General features: G+C 45.5%; 2 protein-coding genes and 1 pseudogene across 11 annotated transcripts in view; 1 reads left to right on the top strand and 2 right to left on the bottom strand.

The window, feature by feature from the left end:
• Positions 1 to 19,796, bottom strand: part of LOC119172939 (uncharacterized) — a 1,216,589-nt gene that overhangs the window by 890,960 nt on the left and 305,833 nt on the right. The window lies entirely within an intron of this gene.
• LOC142813823 (uncharacterized) overlaps positions 1 to 19,796 on the top strand; it is a 548,512-nt gene that overhangs the window by 473,958 nt on the left and 54,758 nt on the right. The window lies entirely within an intron of this gene.
• On the bottom strand, positions 6,618 to 8,871 carry LOC142814015 (uncharacterized; annotated as a pseudogene).

Raw genomic sequence — 19,796 nt, 5'->3', positions numbered from 1 at the left:
CAGCGTCTACGGGGACGCGCACAGCTTCAGGGGGAAGGCTTCACAAGCTACATCGAGGATGTGCTCGACTTGTGCAAGCACCTTGACCCTTCAATGATCGAGGCGGACTAGATCAAACACATCTTGAAGGGGATAGACGACGACGCCTTCCAGATGCTGCTGGCCAACGGCCCCCGTACCGTGTCTGAACTCGCCACTCTTTGCCAGAGCTTCGAGGAATTGCGCAAACAACGGGTCATGACACGGCGGCCAGTGGCTACCGACGAACCTCTCGCGGCATTGACCCTAGGTGGAGACCACAACACAATCATGTCAGAAATCAAACGATATGTGCGCAAGGAGGTGGCCCGACAACTTTCGTGTCTGTCGTATCAACCGACATCGGAACCCTCTTCTGAGCGTCTCGCGCCCGCCATCAGACAGGTAATACAGGCGCAGGTCTCTGAGGCACTGCCGCCCGTCTCTCAGACAACACCTGTCACCGCGCCATTGACTTACGCTGCTGTTGCTGCTACTCCACCACGACCTCCACTTCGGCCGACTCCCCAGCCTCTACGAGTACTAACGACGCCAGTGCCAGCAACACAACAGCGCTATAACGGAAACCGTTGACGCACAGTTGACAATCGTCCAATCTGTTATGCATGCGGATATCCAGGTCATGTGGCGCGCTTCTGTCGCCGGCGCTTCGCAACGGGCCCGGCTGCAGCACCGCGGTACTCTGTCGACTCTTTCCCGGCCCCGTACAACGCGCTACGATAAATGCCCCGTCAATACGACCGTCAATCAGTGCAACGCGACCCGTCCCCATCCGAACTAGACCACCACCCTTCCACCCTTCCTTACCATTCGAACTAGACCACCACCCTTCCCGACCATTCGGTCCCCGTCGCTTATCCTCATCACGCCGCTACCGTTCTCCGTCCCCGCTGCGTCGCCGACCAAACCCCGTAAAGACGGAAAACTGACTGCCGCAGCTCCGGAGGCACGAGCTGCGAAGTCGTCGCATTGTAGAAGTCCTCGCCCGTCCCACACAAACGTTCTGGAACTGTTTGTTGAAGGTCTACGAACTCTTGCGCTTGTTGACACGGGTGCTGCCGTATCTGTGATGAGTCAAAAACTCTGCCGCTCGATACGAAAAGTAACGACGCCGCCGTCCGACGTAATGCTGAATACCGCGAGCACGCAACCCATTTGACCAGTCGGAGCATGTACAGCGAGAGTAATCATTCAGGACGTCTTGTACCACATCGAGTTTCTCGTGTTGGCCACTTGTTCCCACGACGTGATACTTGGATGGGATTTTTTGTCACGCCACCATGCCGTAATTGACTGCGCTCGCGCGCAGGTGGAATTTTCTGTGTTTTCTGATTCGCCATCTACCGACAATGAGCTCACTCACCTTGGCAAGCTTCTTGTTGCTTCCGACACAGATGTTCCCCTTCTTAGTGCCATTGTTGTCCCCGTCAATTGCAGTGAATTGTCCGGCTCTACCGTTGTGTTCTCCCCATCTGACGTTTTCAGTCGCCGCCACGATACTTCTCTGCCATACGCCGTTCTGCCACTTCACCAAGATACTTCCGGAATTGTTTGCAATACTAGCTCATGCCCTGTCACCTTAAGAGCTCACGAAACACTGGGCTATGTTCTTCCTGTTGATGACAACGCTATTGTGCCTATTGAGTCTCACGACACTGGCCAGCAACTTCAACTGAACGCTGTTACTCCTCGTTTTAAGCGGGATGACTACTCGGATATCTTCGATCGTTCCATCGACAGCAAGCTTCCTCTGGATCAACGGAAGCAGCTAATAACCCTTCTGCATGAATTCCGTGATTTATTTGACCTTCCTCAAAGGCACCGAGTCAAACTAACACCGTCGCTCACACAATCTACACTGGAACGCACCCTCCTTTGCGGCAACGCCCCTACCACGTATCACCCAAGGAACGAAGTGTAATTGCAGAGCACGTGGACAATATGCTTCAGCGCGGTGTCATCAAGCCATCTTCTAGCCCCTGGTCTTCACCTGTTATGCTAGTGAAGAAAAAAGACGGTTCGATTAGATTTTGTGTCGACTACCGGTGACTGAACAAAATTACACGGAAAGATGTGTACCCCCTTCCCCGCATCGACGATGCCATCGATTGCCTACAAGGTGCCGAATTCTTTTCTTCGCTGGACTTACGTTCAGGTTATTGGCAGGTTCCGATGGCAGAATGTAACCGTCCCAAAACAGCGTTCGTTACGCCGGATGGCCTATACGAATTCACGGTTATGCCATTCGGTCTGTGCAATGCACCTGCAACGTTTGAACGAATTATGGACAGCGTTTTACGCGGCCTTAGATATGCTTATGCTACCTTGATGATGTTATCGTATTTTCTCCTGATTTCCCTACCCACGTCGACCGTCTGCACACAATTCTTCAGTGCCTTACTAAGGCAAACCTCCAGCTTAACCTAAAGAAGTGCCGCTTCGGGGCTCGCCAACTTACTATACTTGGTCACGTTGTGTCAAAGGATGGAATTTGCCCCGACCCGGACAAACTTCGAGGCGTAGCCAACTTTTCGAAGCCAACTCCACTCAAAGAACTTAGGAGCTTCATCGGCTTGTGCTCGTATTTTCGCCATTTCGTCCACAACTTTGCATCAATAATAGCCCCACTTACGCAACTACTGAATGGTCCAGCTAATCTTTCTAACTGGACCCCGGCATGTGACGAAGCCTTCCTTACACTGCGCCGCCTACTTACGTCGCCACCCATTCTACGCCATTACGATCCAAGTGCCCCCACTGAAGTGCACACAGACGCCAGTGGCGTTGGTCTGGGAGCCGTACTCGCGCAACGAAAGCCCGGTATTCCAGAGTACGTCGTCGCATATGCAAGCCGCGCACTCACGAAAGCGGAAATGAACTATTCCGTAACTGAAAAAGAGTGCCTCGCAATCGTTTGGGCATTGAGCAAGTTTCGTCCTTACTTGTACGGACAGAGTTTCGACGTTGTTACAGACCACCATGCACTTTGTTGGTTGGCGTCGCTAAAAGATCCTTCAGGTCGCCTTGGACGTTGGGCTCTTCGCCTACAAGAGTTCGACATTCGTGTCGTCTACCGCTCAGGACGAAAACACTCTGATGCGGACGCCCTCTCACGATCACCAGTGAGATCCAGCGCAGACCTGCATTCGGACGCCAACTTTCCCATCGCTCCCATTTCCGTCTCAAGCATGTCGTCTGAACAGCGGAAAGACCCATGGATAAAATCTCTCCTGAACATTCTTTCCGACTCCTCATTGTCTGCGTACCCACGCGCTCTTCGCCGCCAAGCCACACATTTCGAGATACGGGACGCGCAACTATACCGCAGAAACTACCATGCGGATGGTCGTAAATGGCTCTTGGTTATACCACGCCACATGCGATCTGATATCTGTGCGTATTTTCATGCCGACCCACAACATCCTCACGCTGGTGTGTTAAAAACATATAACCGGATCCGCCAGGGTTACTACTGGCGTGATATGTACACCCTTTGTAAAAAATACATTGGGTCCTGTTCATTATGCCAACGACGAAAGACAGTGGCCCAATCACCCGGATTATTACCGCCTCTACCGTGTCCGGCGCGCCCTTTCGACCGCGTTGGAAACGATTTGTATGGTCCCCTTCCATACACTGCCACTGGAAATCGATGGATCATTGTCACGGTCGACCATCAGACGAGGTATGCTGAAACAGCTCCACTACCTACGGCTGGTGCACGTGACGTAGCCAATTTCATCTTGCGACGCTTCGTACTGCGTCATGGGGCACCACGTGAACTGCTGAGTGATCGAGGGCGTGTCTTTTTATCCGAAGTTGTACAACTCCTTCGGGCATGCCGCACGGTGCACCGCACCTCAGCAGCCTACCACCCGCAGACCAACGGTCTAACTGAGCGCTTCAACCGAACGCTAGGAGACATGCTCGCCATGTATGTCAATTCCGACCAATCGAACTGGGATCTTATTCTTCCATTTGTGACTTATGCGTACAACACGGTTACGCAGTCAACCACAGGCTTCCCGCCTTTCTTTCTTTCATAAGGGCGTGAGCCATGCTCCACCCTTGACACCATTTTGCCGTATCGTCCCGACGTCTCAGAGTTCAACCCTCTCTCTGAAATTGTGAACCACGCCGAAGAGTGTCGTCAGTTGGCCCGATCATTCACCTCGGACAAGCAAGCACTTGAAAAAGACCGCCACGACCGCGACCAGCAAGTCGAGACTTTTGCCGTGGGCGCGCTTGTCTGGCTCCGACTGCCCTTCCACTCCCCAGGTCTGTCCTCAAAGTTTGGCCCTAAGTTTCACGGTCCTTATCGCGTGGTCGAACGTCGATCTCATGCAACATACGTGATCGAGCCGCTCACGCCATCTCTAGACAGGTGACGCCTTGATCGTGAGACTGTCCACGTGAGTCGTCTCAAGCGATATCACGACCCACTCATACTTTCATCACCTTGACTTGCCAGGATGGCTCGTCTTCGTCGCCGGGGTATTGTAGAGAGGAAGAAGATTATGTGCCGCAGTGGGTCACGCCTTTAGCGAGAGGAGCCAAGCGCGAGCGTTTCTCCCGAGGGCTGCGATTCCTGAGTCCGTTGCTGCCGCCCGCTTTCTTCATCAATAGACCTGCTGTGCAAGTACTACTTGTGCCAATAAACCCCGTTTCATCTTAAACAATATGTAAACATTAATAAAATGTTATGATAATGTTCGCATAACAATAAGCAAATTACAAATGTGACGTTACAAGTTACACTCCTGTAACATTTATAAAGATATTAAGAATTATTGTAAATTATGCTCATGGAACGCTGAAAACAGGCCCAATGTCAGAAGTCTTTTTAACTGAAAAGACAAACTTGCGAATCATAGCTGGAGCATGTCTTCAACATGCAGTAGGGTATTCTAAAGTACATTGAATTATTGATGGAACGCATGTGTGTTAGCGGCTTGTATATATATGCAAGGACTGAACCAGACTGATTCGAAGCACTCTAATCAGCAGTTTTAAAGACTTTCTACATTTTGCAGCTGTTTGGCAGCATTAACTCAGCTCAACTGCATGTCTTGATTGCAAATATACTTTATTGCATGATGCTCGTTTATACTTTATTCCTCGATGCTCATCGAAGGCTTGGCTGTGATTAATAAGCAGGCCGCGGCACTTTGTTATGCAAAAACAAGGAATATTCAGGAATTACTGCAGAATTTAAACAAACAAAATAGCTTTAGTAGCAGCATAAACATTGCAGATGCTTTTGATACGACAATGAAAACCATTCACCACCACTGCACAATTAATGCACGTCGAGAGACAGATAGATATGTGGGGTTTAACGTCCCAAATCCACCATATGATTATTGGGAAGTAAAAACAGCGCAAGAATATAGACAAGGCCAGAGGAAGAGACGACACCGCGCTGACTCGCAACTAAACTTTATTGAAAGATGCATGCACGTATATCAAGCATTTGACCCGTTCACGTGGACAACCTTGACAAATGCTTGATATATGTGCGTGTATCTTTCAATGAAGTTTAGTCGCGAGTCAGCGCGGTGTCGTCTCTTCCTCTGTCCTTGTATATATTGTTGCGCTGTTTTTACTTCTTAAGTACGAACCACCAACTAGCCCAACTTTCACTGTTATCACCATAGGATTATGAGAGACGCCGTAGTGGAGGGCTCCAAAAATTTCGACCCCTAGGGGTTCTTCAACATGCACCCAAATCTGAGCACACTGGCCTACAACATTTCCGCCTCCATCGGAAATGCAGCCACCGCAGCCGGGATTCGAACCCGCGACCTGCGGGTCGACAGCCGAGTACTTTAGTCACTAGACCATCGCGGCGGGGCCAAATAATGCACGTAGCCCTGTAAGTGCTCTGTAAAGTACTTGTTCGCAGCAGCTGTTTTTAAAAACTCGAATTTCGTCCAACCGCCAATAATGATCACTGTCAGCACTGCCTTGCATTAATGCTACCTTCCCGGTCCACAGCACTGCCTTGCATTAATGCTACCTTCCTGGTCCACATCAGATAGTGCCATTGTAGTCCCTCGATGGTATATGTTGTCACTTGCTGCCTGCTTGCACATGACCGCACTTCGAAATTTAAAGCTTTTGACCCCTTCGTTGTTGTTCATGGCCCCCGCACGGCAACCACTTAATTGTTTTTCGCACCTGTATCATGACAGTGGCACAAATCAGAAGAATAACCTCCACGCTGTTCGCCACTATTTTAGGGCCCAACGGACTCTCCACGCACATCAAAACTCATTGCATACTTTTGCCAACTTCTCCTCCCAACTGTTGCTCGCTGTGCTTGCACATCCAGGGAAATACCGAGGGGCCCTGGTGGCTGCTTTATGTGGCCGCTAGTGTGGGTGAGGGCAAGGATGGTTACTGGTGAAACCTACAAGTCGCAACACAAATGTGCTCTGAAACCACATCTTGAAAGAGCATGTTAGCTTCAGTCGCGGGATCGAATCCCGGCTGCGGCGGCTGCATTTTCAATGGAGGCAGAAATGTTGTAGGCCCGTGTGCTCAGATTTGAGTGCACGTTAAAGAACCCCAGACTCTCACTGGGTTAAAGAACCAAGTACAACAAAACCTTGTCTACCAGGTAAGCAGCAGCACTTTCACTTGATCTCCTTGACTGACCATACTGCATTGACTGCTGAAAGGTCCGAAGCCTGGGAAGCATGGAGCTCAGTTTTCCCCACAATACCAGCATAAAATTGGGTCAGTTGCTTGAAAAATCTAGCAGATATTTTTACATCAACACTATCTGATAAAATATTTCTTGCAATCACAACGTTCCCGTTTTTCATAAGAAGACATGAGTCAGCAGTGTTGACTTCAATAACTACATCTGAAAAAGCTATGCAGTGAAACTGTTGCTCTGAAAACCTGGAGGAGTAGGTCCAGAATCATGTGGCTTTTGCGAAGTTACTTGCTTTTCTTGGAGTGCTGTTTTGAACACGTCACTCTGACTGCGCTCACACAAGCGCTTCACGACTTGCTGAAGCGGTCGATTTGGAGATTTCAAGTCACGCTTCAATTGACCCAAAAAGTTCTGAAACGGTAATGCTGAAACTGAGTCAAGATGGCCAAACTTCTGCACATCATCAGGAAGGTGTACAAGTACATGTACATTGTACACATAAACACCCTCCCCATAAAGACGTCCAGCATCAGTGACAAACCCTCGGAGAAGATTTTTGGCAAAGTTTAAGTGCAGGTGGCAAAGCTCAGGGCTTGCGAGGATAGACAAAGTCACACTCAGCTTCTTGAAATGCTGGTAATAACATTTTTCAATTCGCCCTGATAGTACCACAGGTCCAAAGTAGAATAAAAAGTTTCGAAACTCTGTGGCCTTCCATCTTTCCAGTTCGCAAAGACTTCGGGGCTTACAGGCCATTTCCCGAGGTGTGCTTCTGCAAATTTATTAGCATCTCTGATATTTCATTCTGCACACGTACTGGAACCTTTGACCTATGAGGTACTCCACGGACCCGGTAGTGAAGCAGTTTCTTCACAACCCCTAGGCACACATGGTGCATGTAATCCAGTGGAAAATCGCTAACCATGCCAATCTTTAACTCGGTCAGTGGTGAGTGTCCACAATGGTACTTTTCCTGATCTTGGTTCGGAAATGCTTCATCAGTTAGCAGTGGATCATTGAGCTCTGGAAGGATTACTTTCCGAGAGCTTTCGGAATAGACTCCTTCTTGAGTGCATTTCTCGCAACTGTAATAGCTCCCATGGCCCTTGATGCACTTCAAGAATGCCCTTGCAAGTGCATCACAGACAAATGCACGTACTTGAAATGTAAACTTTTTGTCACCAAGAGTGAAGCCTTCCATTTCCAGCATGCTCACTTCTGCAATAAAATCACACTAGTAGTCCTCGAGTCTCTCAGGTTTTGTGTTTCCAACAAACAAGGCAATTACAAATGGCTTGACATCACTCGACTCAACAGATGCCAATATTGGCCAGAACTGTTTGATTGAACTCTTTGCAATGGGAAGCCCATCAATATTTATCAGAAGTGCAATGGTATCACTTGTGATGCTGCCTGCTTGTAATATTTGTTCTAGTAATGATTTAATACCGAAGTAGTGGTATAAACCAAATGTCCCCATTTTTCTTAACACGGAAGACCTTGGTGTCCCCATTAGGGTTCGTGAATCACTGGGTAACTCCGGGTGGTGCTTCTTCAATATTTTCAGCAACAGCGTTAGATGAGATGAACAAGCTTTAGTTTCACAGGCCCAAGCTGCCAGCTCGCTGGCCAAGCTCGGCTGTTCTTCATAAGTTGTTTCAAACTCAACTTCTGCTACATTGCTGGCCAATCTTGGCTGTTCTACAGCTGATGTGCTTGCAAAAGCATTTGTAGGGTTGACATGCTCTAGATTTGAAGCCATCGTGAAATCACCGCTTCTGTTGTCTTCTTTATCATTTGCGAAACTCTTATCCTGTTCGGAAAAAGGTGTTGTTGCAATAACTGCGAAGTGTTTGTGCACACATTCAGCAACTCTGCTTTTTCTCTGCCGGTCGCCGACATCTTGTAAATGTCTCCGGTATCGTTTCATATCTGCATATGATATAGCCAGTGTTTTCAATTTAAGTTCACACAAAGAAAGCTAATAACTACTGCAGTAACACAAGCTGAAATGGTGATAATCTGGCGTGCCATAGAGAAGGGGGTACTCAGGAATAATTTTGGCCAGCTGGGAATTTTTTATGTGGACTGAAATGTATAGCTTTGCTTGTATTTAGCCTCTTCGCGATGCGGCGGCCATGGCCTCGAATTTATCAGCATGACAGCTGATATACAGCCATGGAGGGTAAAGGGAGAAGTTCAGGGGAAAATTAAAGCTTGAAGACATGAAAAATTTGCGAACATGGGGTGTCGTTGTAGCGAACGTTTCGAGAAGCGGATTTGTTTCAGCCTGGCAAAACCTTTCAAAATGTTGGCTCTAACTACACCCCATGTGCAATCATTTCTGCTCTTCACAACTTAAAGGTTATGCAAATGTCAGAAGAGTACTCCTGGTCACAATCAAGCCCGATCATTTCTCAATCGCAAAACCGGTTACACAAGAGCGCTTTTGATCGCAAACAATTGACCAATGCATTGCGTTACAGCCTGATCCGAATCGAGTTTGGCGCAGACATCGCACAAATAGCAATGGGACCTGATCGCGATTAAAACGAACTGTACCGGTGTCGCACAAACAGTTAAGATCACAAAAAGGGCCGATCTAGGTGAGGCTTGAGCCGGATCAGGTGCTGCTACTTTGACAACTCCAATTGCTATCAGCCCCTATCGCAACGCGATCCAACTTTCAGACTGCGCTGCGCCAAACTCTATCCGCGGATTGGTTTTTGTATCATCGTGGTTTTGACGTACGGGGCCGGTCAAAAGTTCATAGGCCACTATTCCATGTATTCCTATGGCAGCGTGGCCTGGGAACTGTTGACCCCTCCTGTACTTTTGTGTCAGCCACGGCGCGGTACAGCGTGACATAGGTATTACACGCATGCAGTAGTTTCCCTTCATCGAGAGTAGTAGCTTTAAAGTGCAATGAACTCATTTATGCTTACCTTCACTATCTTCACAAGCGTGAACGAAAAGCACGTCGGTCTTGTCGTCACGATCGTCTACGCGCGAAAATGTGCCCGTTGACCATATTTTGTTGGTTTCGATGTCATGTCTGTGTACTGATTGACTTTCGGCAGGACATTTCCTGACTAGTGTTCAGCGTTTTTGACCGAGTGGCCGACTGCATGCAGTTGCCTACGAGGTTTGTTACTCGCACACTTGCGTTACGTCTCATATATGTAGCTTCCCTGTTGCTGTTCTGGCTAAGGAGTTACGTTAGTGTAATGCTTTTCATGTGACGTCTCATTTTTAGCCAAATTCATTCTGGCTGTGCTCCAGATGAAAGTAGAAACTAACTTCATCCTATTAATGCAGTGCCTACAATCCTGACCGAGTTGCTACATCTCCATTAATTTAACACAATTTCAAGGTGCACATGACAGAAATGGTGTGAAATCTGGTATTGGCTCTTGTTGAAATATTGTTGCACAAGAGCAGACTACACACAGAGAACGTACAATATGACCGTTCATGTTGAATGTTTTTACTGCTCTGTTTCCTTTTATGCACTGCAACTTAAACAGCCAGACTACTTTCACTGTGATGTCCTTATGTTTGGCTTTGTATAGTTTTAATAATAATATTATTGGGGAATTTACATGCAAAAACCACAATATTAATATTAGCGCACTGTAGCAGAGTGCTTTAGGAATTTCAACTATCTGGTGTTCTTAAACAACGTTGCACCGCACAATTGTCAAAAAGCTTAACTCGAACACTCCGCAGCGTGTCTTGGACTAGTTTGACTGAGGCCAGCCGCGAAACACTGGGCACTGCTGCCAAGATAATAGCTCGTTAAGCTTAGATTGTATGTCGTCATGCATGCGTAACACCTCGGCAAAAAAACTCAAAGCTGCGTGGCGCTGGTGTCAACCTAACTGCTTCAGGACATGTTGTGGAACATTCGAGCTAAGCTTACTGACGACTGTACATGGGCCTCTGGCATTTTGCCTTTGTCAAACTGAGCTGTAGCTTTGGCTGCTGATGTTGAGACGGCGAAGGAAAACCAGCTAGAATGAGGAGCATTCTTTACATGCTCACGCTACCATACTTGTTTGGAACAGTAACTCTTACTGAGATCAGAAATGTTTGGACATGACAATTATAAAAGCCCCATAAATTATCTCAGATTCTGGTGGCTGTAGAAACTATACACAATATTTATATTGCTTCTAATTCAGTGACATACAAGAATTGGCAAAACTTGTACTAAGCCGCTCAAGGCTTGAAACAGCAAAACTGGACGATTTTGAAGACTTATCTGCTTGCTTCTAGGTTTTAGCTAGGTGATGCTAGGTTGTTTTTACGTTGATTCTTAGATCAGAGAAGCCCATAGACAGTCACAGGCACGACACGGTTATTCAAATTCCAGAGACAGAAACTTGCCCTGAAACTGAGCGTCCGCACCTCTTGTAGATTGACAGGCATTTCTTTAGCACAGGCCTGTTGCTTCGGGGTCTTCTCGCCGCTGCAGTTGCCTTTCTCATTTCCTAGTATTTTCTCATAGGGGCCCCGGGTTCTTTGGTTTGCTGTTGCTTTTAAGCGATTTGTTGGGCTAACTGTTGCCTTCATCATTATTAGTGCACCGGAGGCGAGTAGTCAGATTTTCCCAATTTCTGTCACACATACCCATTTATGATGATGATAGTTTTCTGGTAGGCTGCACAGAGGCACATACCTGTTACAATATTAGTTTTCTACCACCGACTCGCTATTTCCTAAACAGCTTCGCTGATAGAAGTCTAAAGGATTGCAAAAGCCTGGTGAGGTGATGCTACGATGTAGTCTCTCAATTATGTTGTGTCTTGTTTTTTAAGAATTACCAGAACCTAAACGTCTCCTGAAGTAAGATAGTTAACAATACTTACAAAGCTTCTGGCTATTTTCATGATAACTTGCATTTTGCCCCTCCATGAGTCGAATTTTTGAGCTTACAAAACATGAATTGGCCCAAAATTAATCATCTGCAGTTTGAACACAGCCCAAATGAAGTCTATGGAACTTGACCTAAACCATGAAGTTATCATAATCTGTTCCAAATACTCTACTGTTACTCGTACTGTACCAGCTAGTGTTGCTTAGATAAGGACTAACCAGGCGTACATAATGTATACCTGCAATGCACAATCAATAGAATTTACTTGTAGTACCGAATGCATACATTTCAATATAACTTCCCAACTGCTCATCATACTTCAGCCCACACACATTACCAGAAGGCTGTCGACCTACCTCTTGTTTGCACCATGACCTACTGTCACTCCTTTGCTAGGCCACCCAGGACTGGAACGGTCTTTCCAAGAGCATCACCATCATTCAAACTTGGATAGCTTTAGCGAAGCCTTAGCATCTTTGTTTTATTTACAATAATCGTTTGGCTCACTTCCGCATGTAAAGCATTGGGACCTCAATAAAGAAATTGCATTACTGTTTTGACAACCTTTTGTGAGTCACCAGTGTTCTCGAAAATCAGCAGAGGCATGCAAATTTAAAGCATCATTTGCCCAAGCCACACCAGCACTTCCCCACCGCAAGGCAACCCCCCCCCCCCCCCGCCAAGACTTAACTCATTCATGCCGACGTCCATGGTAGTTTAGCTATTAAAGCACATACCATAGTGATGTGTGAGAAACTTGAAAGCTACTACAAATACATGACCAAAAGACAGCTGTGCGTGACATTTCAGGCAGTGAAACCAGTTAATAAGCATGCATAGAATAGTTGCAATATCAATTGAAGAATAGCCACAGATTGACTGCACCATATGGTATTGTAACTATCATTATATGGTGTCACTTAGGAAAAACCAATTTCATTTCTTAAATGAAATCATGTTTTCTCTGTATGTTTTCTCTGTACATCATGAAATATTTCTCTGCAGCTAAATTTCTTGTTAGTGGGCATTTTCGGCAAATAATGGTGGTAAAATATTACATGAACATTGCTAGAATGTTTACCTGTCATGTTTATTTTTTTTGCAAATTTAACATTTCTTCAATGCTTGAAATATAACATTCAATGTTCAATGTTTTGTTTGAATGTTGCACTAATGTTCCACATTCAATGGTATTTTAACAGTGTATTTCTAATATATATTTAAAATTTTACAAACAACAAAGAACATTATACGTTTCATGTAAAGTGTTCAGACAATGCTGTTTTGAAAACACAAAACGTTTCTTCAACATTCGCAACAAAAAATACAACATTACTTTAATGTATTGTGCTACCAGGGCGGTAGTGAAATGAAATAGTGTTATGAGCGGGATTTAACAATTTTTTCATCCTGTTTTTTTAAGGATATGGCTGCAATTGCAGGATTACATCGATTAAGCATATAAGAGTTTAGTGTTCCTATCTGCTGTATATATCGCATCACCACTCATGTGTGTGTCAGTATGTAAGTGACAAGCTGAGCTCGTTATTTCGAATTATAATTAAGTTTTTTGTAATGATAAAGAGCATTTGGCCATCTCTTATGTGCATTTATTCCCATAATTTTAGCAATAGTGTGTGTACCACTGCTTGTTTTCGGCTAGTTCGTCCAAGCAGAGGTGTGTACTTCAAAACTTTCATTTGCAAACCAATCTTATCTTTATGTCTCATCTTCCTTATCGCATCCTATGACTTTTTTGATGAGGAAGTTCCCAAGTCATCATTGTAGTTATATTTTGCCCTTATTACTGTTTCTGTGCCCATAGTGACCATTTGCGGCACAAGGAAGGTAAGCAGGGCGAAAGGAAACTTTGAGGTTGATTTGTGAATGCTCTCTTCATTTGTTCAGGAAGCATGTTAATTTAAGGCAAGACCACATAAACAATGAAAGAAGTCTTAAGGTAGCATTGTAAATATGGGCCTTAAGACAGTGAGAAAAGTATTGTTATTTGGAACCGTCTGGATATTATTGGCATTTCCAAGTGTTGAAGTCCTAAATGATCTTTGCAATGCGGTACATGTGTAAGCACACAATAAACAAAGTCTAAGGGTGGGGGGCGGGGGGAGAACTGTGCACAAAAGTCCGTTCACTCATGCACATCAAAAGTGAAAAGGCTTTTTCAGCGATTTCAAATCACTCAGTCAAACAGTGACAACACCCTCAATCTCGTTCAGAGCAACAGGATTTCAACTTAAGGAACATTTTAAAATGTGATAGCAGATCCTTTGTTGCAATTTTATCCGTCGGCTTGTTCTATTCCAGTTTCGGCAAATACTGAACAGTGGCATGGGCAAAACCCTCATGCACATTTTTTTAAGAGAAAGCTTGCGTGTCCGTTGCACTTTTTATACTGTGCCTGCTTGGTATTGTTTTGCATTCCGTCTTAACCCTCCCCCCATCAAAGAAAAAAAAAGTATTACGTGGGCCTCTTACTACCTTCATGGTGAGTTAGTACTAGTTGCAAAGCCACAGAGATCCATTACCTAAGCTTTCAGCATTTATAAAACAGCGTCACTTTTGACCATGCGGGCCATGGAGGACCAATTTCTCTCTCCTGGTAGTCAGAGCGCCCAGTGGAACCACTCTTCAGGCCATGTCAAGGGCCAACCAAAGGCAAGTGTCCAAAAAGAGTGACCAGTGTTTCTGGGCACTGTCTTGAAGTTTAAGCCACATTATCAGACTGTTGTGAGCAAGGAAGCGTGTGGTTTACTCGTGATGCACACATTTTCTTCTCGGAGGCGAGCTGGAAGTAGTTACGCATGGACTAAGTGCATGTTAGAGAACTTTATGTGGTTGAAATTAATCCCAAGTCTCATACTGTCGCAAGTCCTACAGTTGTATTATGGTTCCGGCATGTGAAACCCTTGAATGTATAGTGGGCATGGGGTGGATTGACTGACTGCGAGACAAGACGTCCGTTCGGTATAGTTGTTTTTTCTTCGCCTGGGCCGAGCTGCAGCGACACGCGAGTACGGGCCTCCGCCAGGAGAGAAAAAGGAAAAGCGTACAAGAGAGGATGTTTTATATATATACAAAAGCACAGTGTAAGAGTTGACACACAGAGTTAAGTTGAGGGCACATAGTTTATATAACGTAGGGATGTGGAGGCGCGTGTTCAGACGCTCACCACAGGGCTCCCCCCTGAGAAAGGAAGCCGAAGTGACGAACAATCAGTTATCTCCAGTGAACGCGACGAGCCGGAGGTACTTCGTGTTGGTTGTAAAGATCGGCAGGCATTGTAAGAGGATAGGTAGCAGATGCTGAAATGCAAGAAACCGGGCCATACGTATGCTGGCTTCAGCCACTCGAGCGCGATTGCATCGCACTTTCGGTTAAGGTCCATGATCAAAGATGAGGAATGGCGTTCGAGTAAACGGAAGGGCCCAAGATAATGTGGTTGTAGGGTACTGCGCACAGGGCCGCAGCACACGAAGGCATGCGTCGCTTTTTGGAGGTCTGGATTATCGAAACAGTCCGTGAGTGGCTTGCTCGCATTGGCTGTGGTCGAAGATTCCGGAAGATATCGCGCAGTTTGTCAAGTACTCGCTTGGTGTGGGGTGTCTAGTTGAGTTTAGTGGCATCAAAGAAATCTGCCGGTAAACGAAGAGGGGCACCATGAACAAGCTCAGCATTGGCGCACGACAGGTCTTCCTTGAACGCAGATCGGATTACCAGCAATGATAGAGCCTTGAGCCACTTGGCCGTGGGACCATGTGCTGTAAGCGCTGACGATGGGGACGATGGAAACATTCTACAAGCCTGTTTATTTGTGGATGGTAAGAGGCAGTTCGCAGTCGTGCCACTCCCAGCAGCTTGAGAAGTTTCTTGAAAAGCGATGACTCGAACTGGCGGCCGCGGTCACTGACGATTGCTGTGGGGCAGCCAAATTGTGCTACCCAAGTATAGACGAAAGCATCGGCCACTGTAGCTGCTATGATATCGGGGATAGGCGTAGCCTCAGGCCATCGAGTGAAGTGGTCAACACAAGTCAATATATACCGGTAACCTTGACAAGGAGGAAGGGGGTCAACGATGTCGATGTGGACCACTGCGAAACGTTGATCAGTCTTCAGAAAACGCTGAAGGGGGGGGGGGGTGCCGGGTAACAATGTACTTTGGCACGCTGACATGGTGTTCACGCACATACCCAGTCTCGAACGTCAGCATTTATGTGGCACCGGACGAAGCGCGATTTGATCAGCCTTTGAGTTGCACGAATTCCAGTGTTTGAAAGGTTGTGCAAAGAATCGGATAATTTTTTGTGGTAAGCGATAGGCAAATATGGTCTGTGTGTGCCTGTAGAGGTATCCCAAATGATTGGAATATTTTCAATAGAGGCTGTATCCAGCTTCAGTGATGTTTGCGTTTCCCGTAGGTAAGATAGGTCTGAGTCGTCTGTCTGTGCTCTTGCCAGCTCACGTAAATCGATTGGATAGGACAACGAAACTGACGTTTTCGAACGACTGCGCCTGACAGCGTCCACGCGGCTAAGTGCATCAGCAGAAGCACATACATCAATCATAGCAAATTTTAAGCTTGCCTCCGTTCTGCCATTTCCAAGCTTGGAAATGCCAGTACTAAGGAGATTGCATCTACGATTGGTTCAATGCTGGAGGGATCTAGAAAAAATTCCGAGCATTCTATTCCATCCAATAAACGATCCTCCTCTCGTTGGTGAAACGATGAGTGTACGCTCGATTATAGAAGACGAAAAGCCGCTTGGAAAAAACTTCTTCTTAATCAGAGCCCAACGAACTGGAAAGACTATCAATTCCTTGCTGACGTATTTAAGCGTACAGTGAACCGCGCGAAAGAAGAATACGACAGTAGACATTTTGATTTTCTTTCTAAATCAAAAAATAAGCGTGCTTTGTTCGCTTATCTTCGGACAAGAAAAGTACTGCCAGCACCTTTAACGTTGCAGTCATGTGTCTTGACGCCGGTAGAAATGAACACCTCTCTAGAAGACATAGCGCAAGGTTTAGAACGCCGCTTCACTGCTAATTTTTGGCTATTCAGTCCGTTCTGGTAAACTTGCATGAATTTCCAGAAGTTTTTTTAGCTGAATTGAATCAGACAGTATTATGCTTACTGTGGACGGCTCCCGGACCAGATGGGATAACGAACTCTATGTTGAAATGTTTGCTCCAGGAATCGCCTAATCTTTTGCTAGAACTAGTGAATTATTCTTTAGGGAACGCATGGATACCTCCAGAATGAAAACTTGCCAAAATTCTATTGTTGCTAAAAAATGAAAATGATGCATACACGTTGGATAACATAAGGCCGATCGCACTGACATCAAACTTAGTGAAATTGGTTGAGAGAATGATCAATATACGAATTAATGAACTTATTACCATGAGGTCGATTCTACGTCCCTGTCAAATTGGGTTCAGGGCTGGTTGTTCAATTTGGGATGCCCACGTTGACTTAGAAAGTAGGCTTTAATTAGCTCGGCTACATAAAAATTATGCTGCTTTAGTTACCTTAGACATCGCTAAAGCATATGATACCGTGGAGCACTGTATTTTGATAGATCAATTGGAATACCTTGATTTTCCATCATACATAGTAGCGTGGGTTCACAATTTTCTCGCAGACAGGAAATTTTATGTTTTAAAGATGGGTTTTCATCATCTACTCATACCCAAACGAGGGGAGTACCGCAAGGCTCGGTGCTTTTACCGGTGCTATTTAATTTACTAATGAGCACCATTCCACGTAAACAGGATATAACAACTTATGTTTATGCAGACGATATCGCATTTTTTCCAATGGCAGATAACATTCAGACCTTATATGAACGGCTGCAGACTTACCTTAATATATTGGAGAGCTGTCTCGATGGCAACAGCTTTTTACTTAATCCGAGTAAATGTGCCCTCCTTGTTTTCCCGCTGCAATACCCTGTGAACATCTCTCTGTCTTACCATCATGAGGATATACCACCGGTGGAATCTGTTAAATACCTTGGAGTAATTTATCACACATCGCTTAAGGTGTGCGGGCCATTGGCATATTACGTAGGCTAAGCAACTAGCCGTATAGGTATGAGAAGAGACACATTATTAATGATATATCGCATGTATGTTCGTGCCATTTTGGAATTTGGTTGTGTACTTTTCTCTGGAGTTCCAGCTTACAAGTTGCGGCCTTCATTCTTCTGGAAAGAGAAGCTTTGCGCTTATGCCTTGGCCTTTTCAAAACAGTTGCCAAAAATGTGTTGTATCTTGAATCGAGGGTCCCTCCGCTTTCTTGTAGAATTCGCCTTCTGACTGTTCAAACATTCTTAAGAATTTATGAATCACCATTACGACATTCAGAAACAGCCTTTATTTCCACCCCGGAATCATTTTTTACTGCTAGATGGCCACGATTTCACACGCCACAAATTATATTTGTGCAAAATTTGCTGGAGCCTCTAAACGTACGTATATGCGACATCATGCCGAGTCGTGATAATTCAGCCCTGGTGGAAATTCCATTCGACGACATTTTTCCTAATAATGCCACATTACTTCCCCATAATATTTTGGATGGTTTACTACAAGATCACCTGCGCCGTATTACAACGAACGTTATTATTGCAACAGACGCATCGCAATACGACGAAAAGTCAGGGGTTGGTATTTTCAGCCCGATTTTAAATTGGATTTATTCTCTTCGACTACCCGATTTCATACCCGTTTTTGTGGCTGAGTTTCTGGCAATAGTGCTCGCCTTACGCAAGTTGGATACAGCAATTACATCAGCTGTCTTAATAACAGATTCCCTACCTCTCTGTGCAGCACTTTCTGTTGGTGCTGATAATCACGTAACAAGGGCGTTCCGTGCACTAGTACCTGTGCATTTGAGAAAAGTATGGTTAGTTTGGGTGTCTGGACATAAAGATTTGTTTCTGAAGGAAATAGCCGATTCCTTAGCTAAGTCGTCAATCAGCGAACCAATTCTACCGCTCTGTCCATCATCCGCTTATGTGACTGCTGCTCGATTCCGCAGACGTACACTTATGCAAGTCTTTAAAGGTTCAGCACTAACAAACTCTACAGAATATCGCCGTTTATTATATCCCTGGCGAAGAGACTTTTGCCGCACTCGAAAACAAGAACTAGCTATCACAAGGCTGGGTTGCCGGGTACCAAATCTAAATTTCTATAAACACAGGTCTGCTCAGACACCTTCGCCACTGTGCGCATTCTGTGATGAACTGGAAACAATAGACCATTTCTTTTTGACCTGCAGGCGGTTTAACACATTACGAAAAACCCTATTAGAAATACCTTTGCGTGATATTGGTATGGACTTATTTCTCTCTGCCATTTTGTCTTTTGGAGCTTCCATTTCTGGTTTCTCTAATGGGACAGTATGCGCGGCCGTCCGGACTATACTGATGAAACTAATAGGTTGACTAATTAACCAATTTCATTATCCTAACATGTCCACATTATTATATACGTATAAAATCAGATTATTGCTCTATTCAAAGAAAAAATTAGTTTATGTAAATATTGTATGCATTACATTAGGCACCACACTTGCCTAGGCTATGGGTAATCTTTCTGTTATATCTCCATCATTCCAAATCTGAGCAGTAAATTTTAAAACCACTCGATTCTTGGCCAATCCCCTGTAGTGGGTATGCGCCACTAACAATAGGAGAACAACAACAACAACAAGTGTTGTCCCCGCCGTTGATGTGCCGGATATCTGTCGTGAATTGTGAGACTAAGGCGAGTTGTCTCGTTTCCCGTGGCGTATACAGTGATGCAGTACGGTCTATAGAACAGGTAAGCGACTTGGGATCTGTGAAAACTGTGAAGGCTCTGCTTTCGAGTAGGTGGCGAAAGTGACATACTGCCAAGTAGATGGCAGTAGACCGAGAACGCTGTATCGTGTTTGAGTAGGAATCATGTGTTTTGAGAAGAACGCAAGTGGTTGCCATGCACCGTTGACCTTCTGCTGTAGAACAGCTCCTAGCGCTTTGTTGGAAGCGTCAGTCATGAGTGCTAGAGGGCAATCTGGTTGTGGGTAAGCGAGTAGAGTGGCTTTGGCCTAGGTGCGCTTGATGGCACTAAATGTGTCATACGCAGCAGTGTCCCATCGTAGTGCTTTTTGCTGACTGCTTGCAGCAAAGCATGCGGTCTAGGGGTT

This window comes from Rhipicephalus microplus, chromosome 4, assembly GCF_043290135.1.
Source record: "Rhipicephalus microplus isolate Deutch F79 chromosome 4, USDA_Rmic, whole genome shotgun sequence".
NCBI classification, from domain to species: domain Eukaryota; kingdom Metazoa; phylum Arthropoda; class Arachnida; order Ixodida; family Ixodidae; genus Rhipicephalus; species Rhipicephalus microplus.
This window is presented reverse-complemented; position numbering and strand designations above follow the sequence as displayed.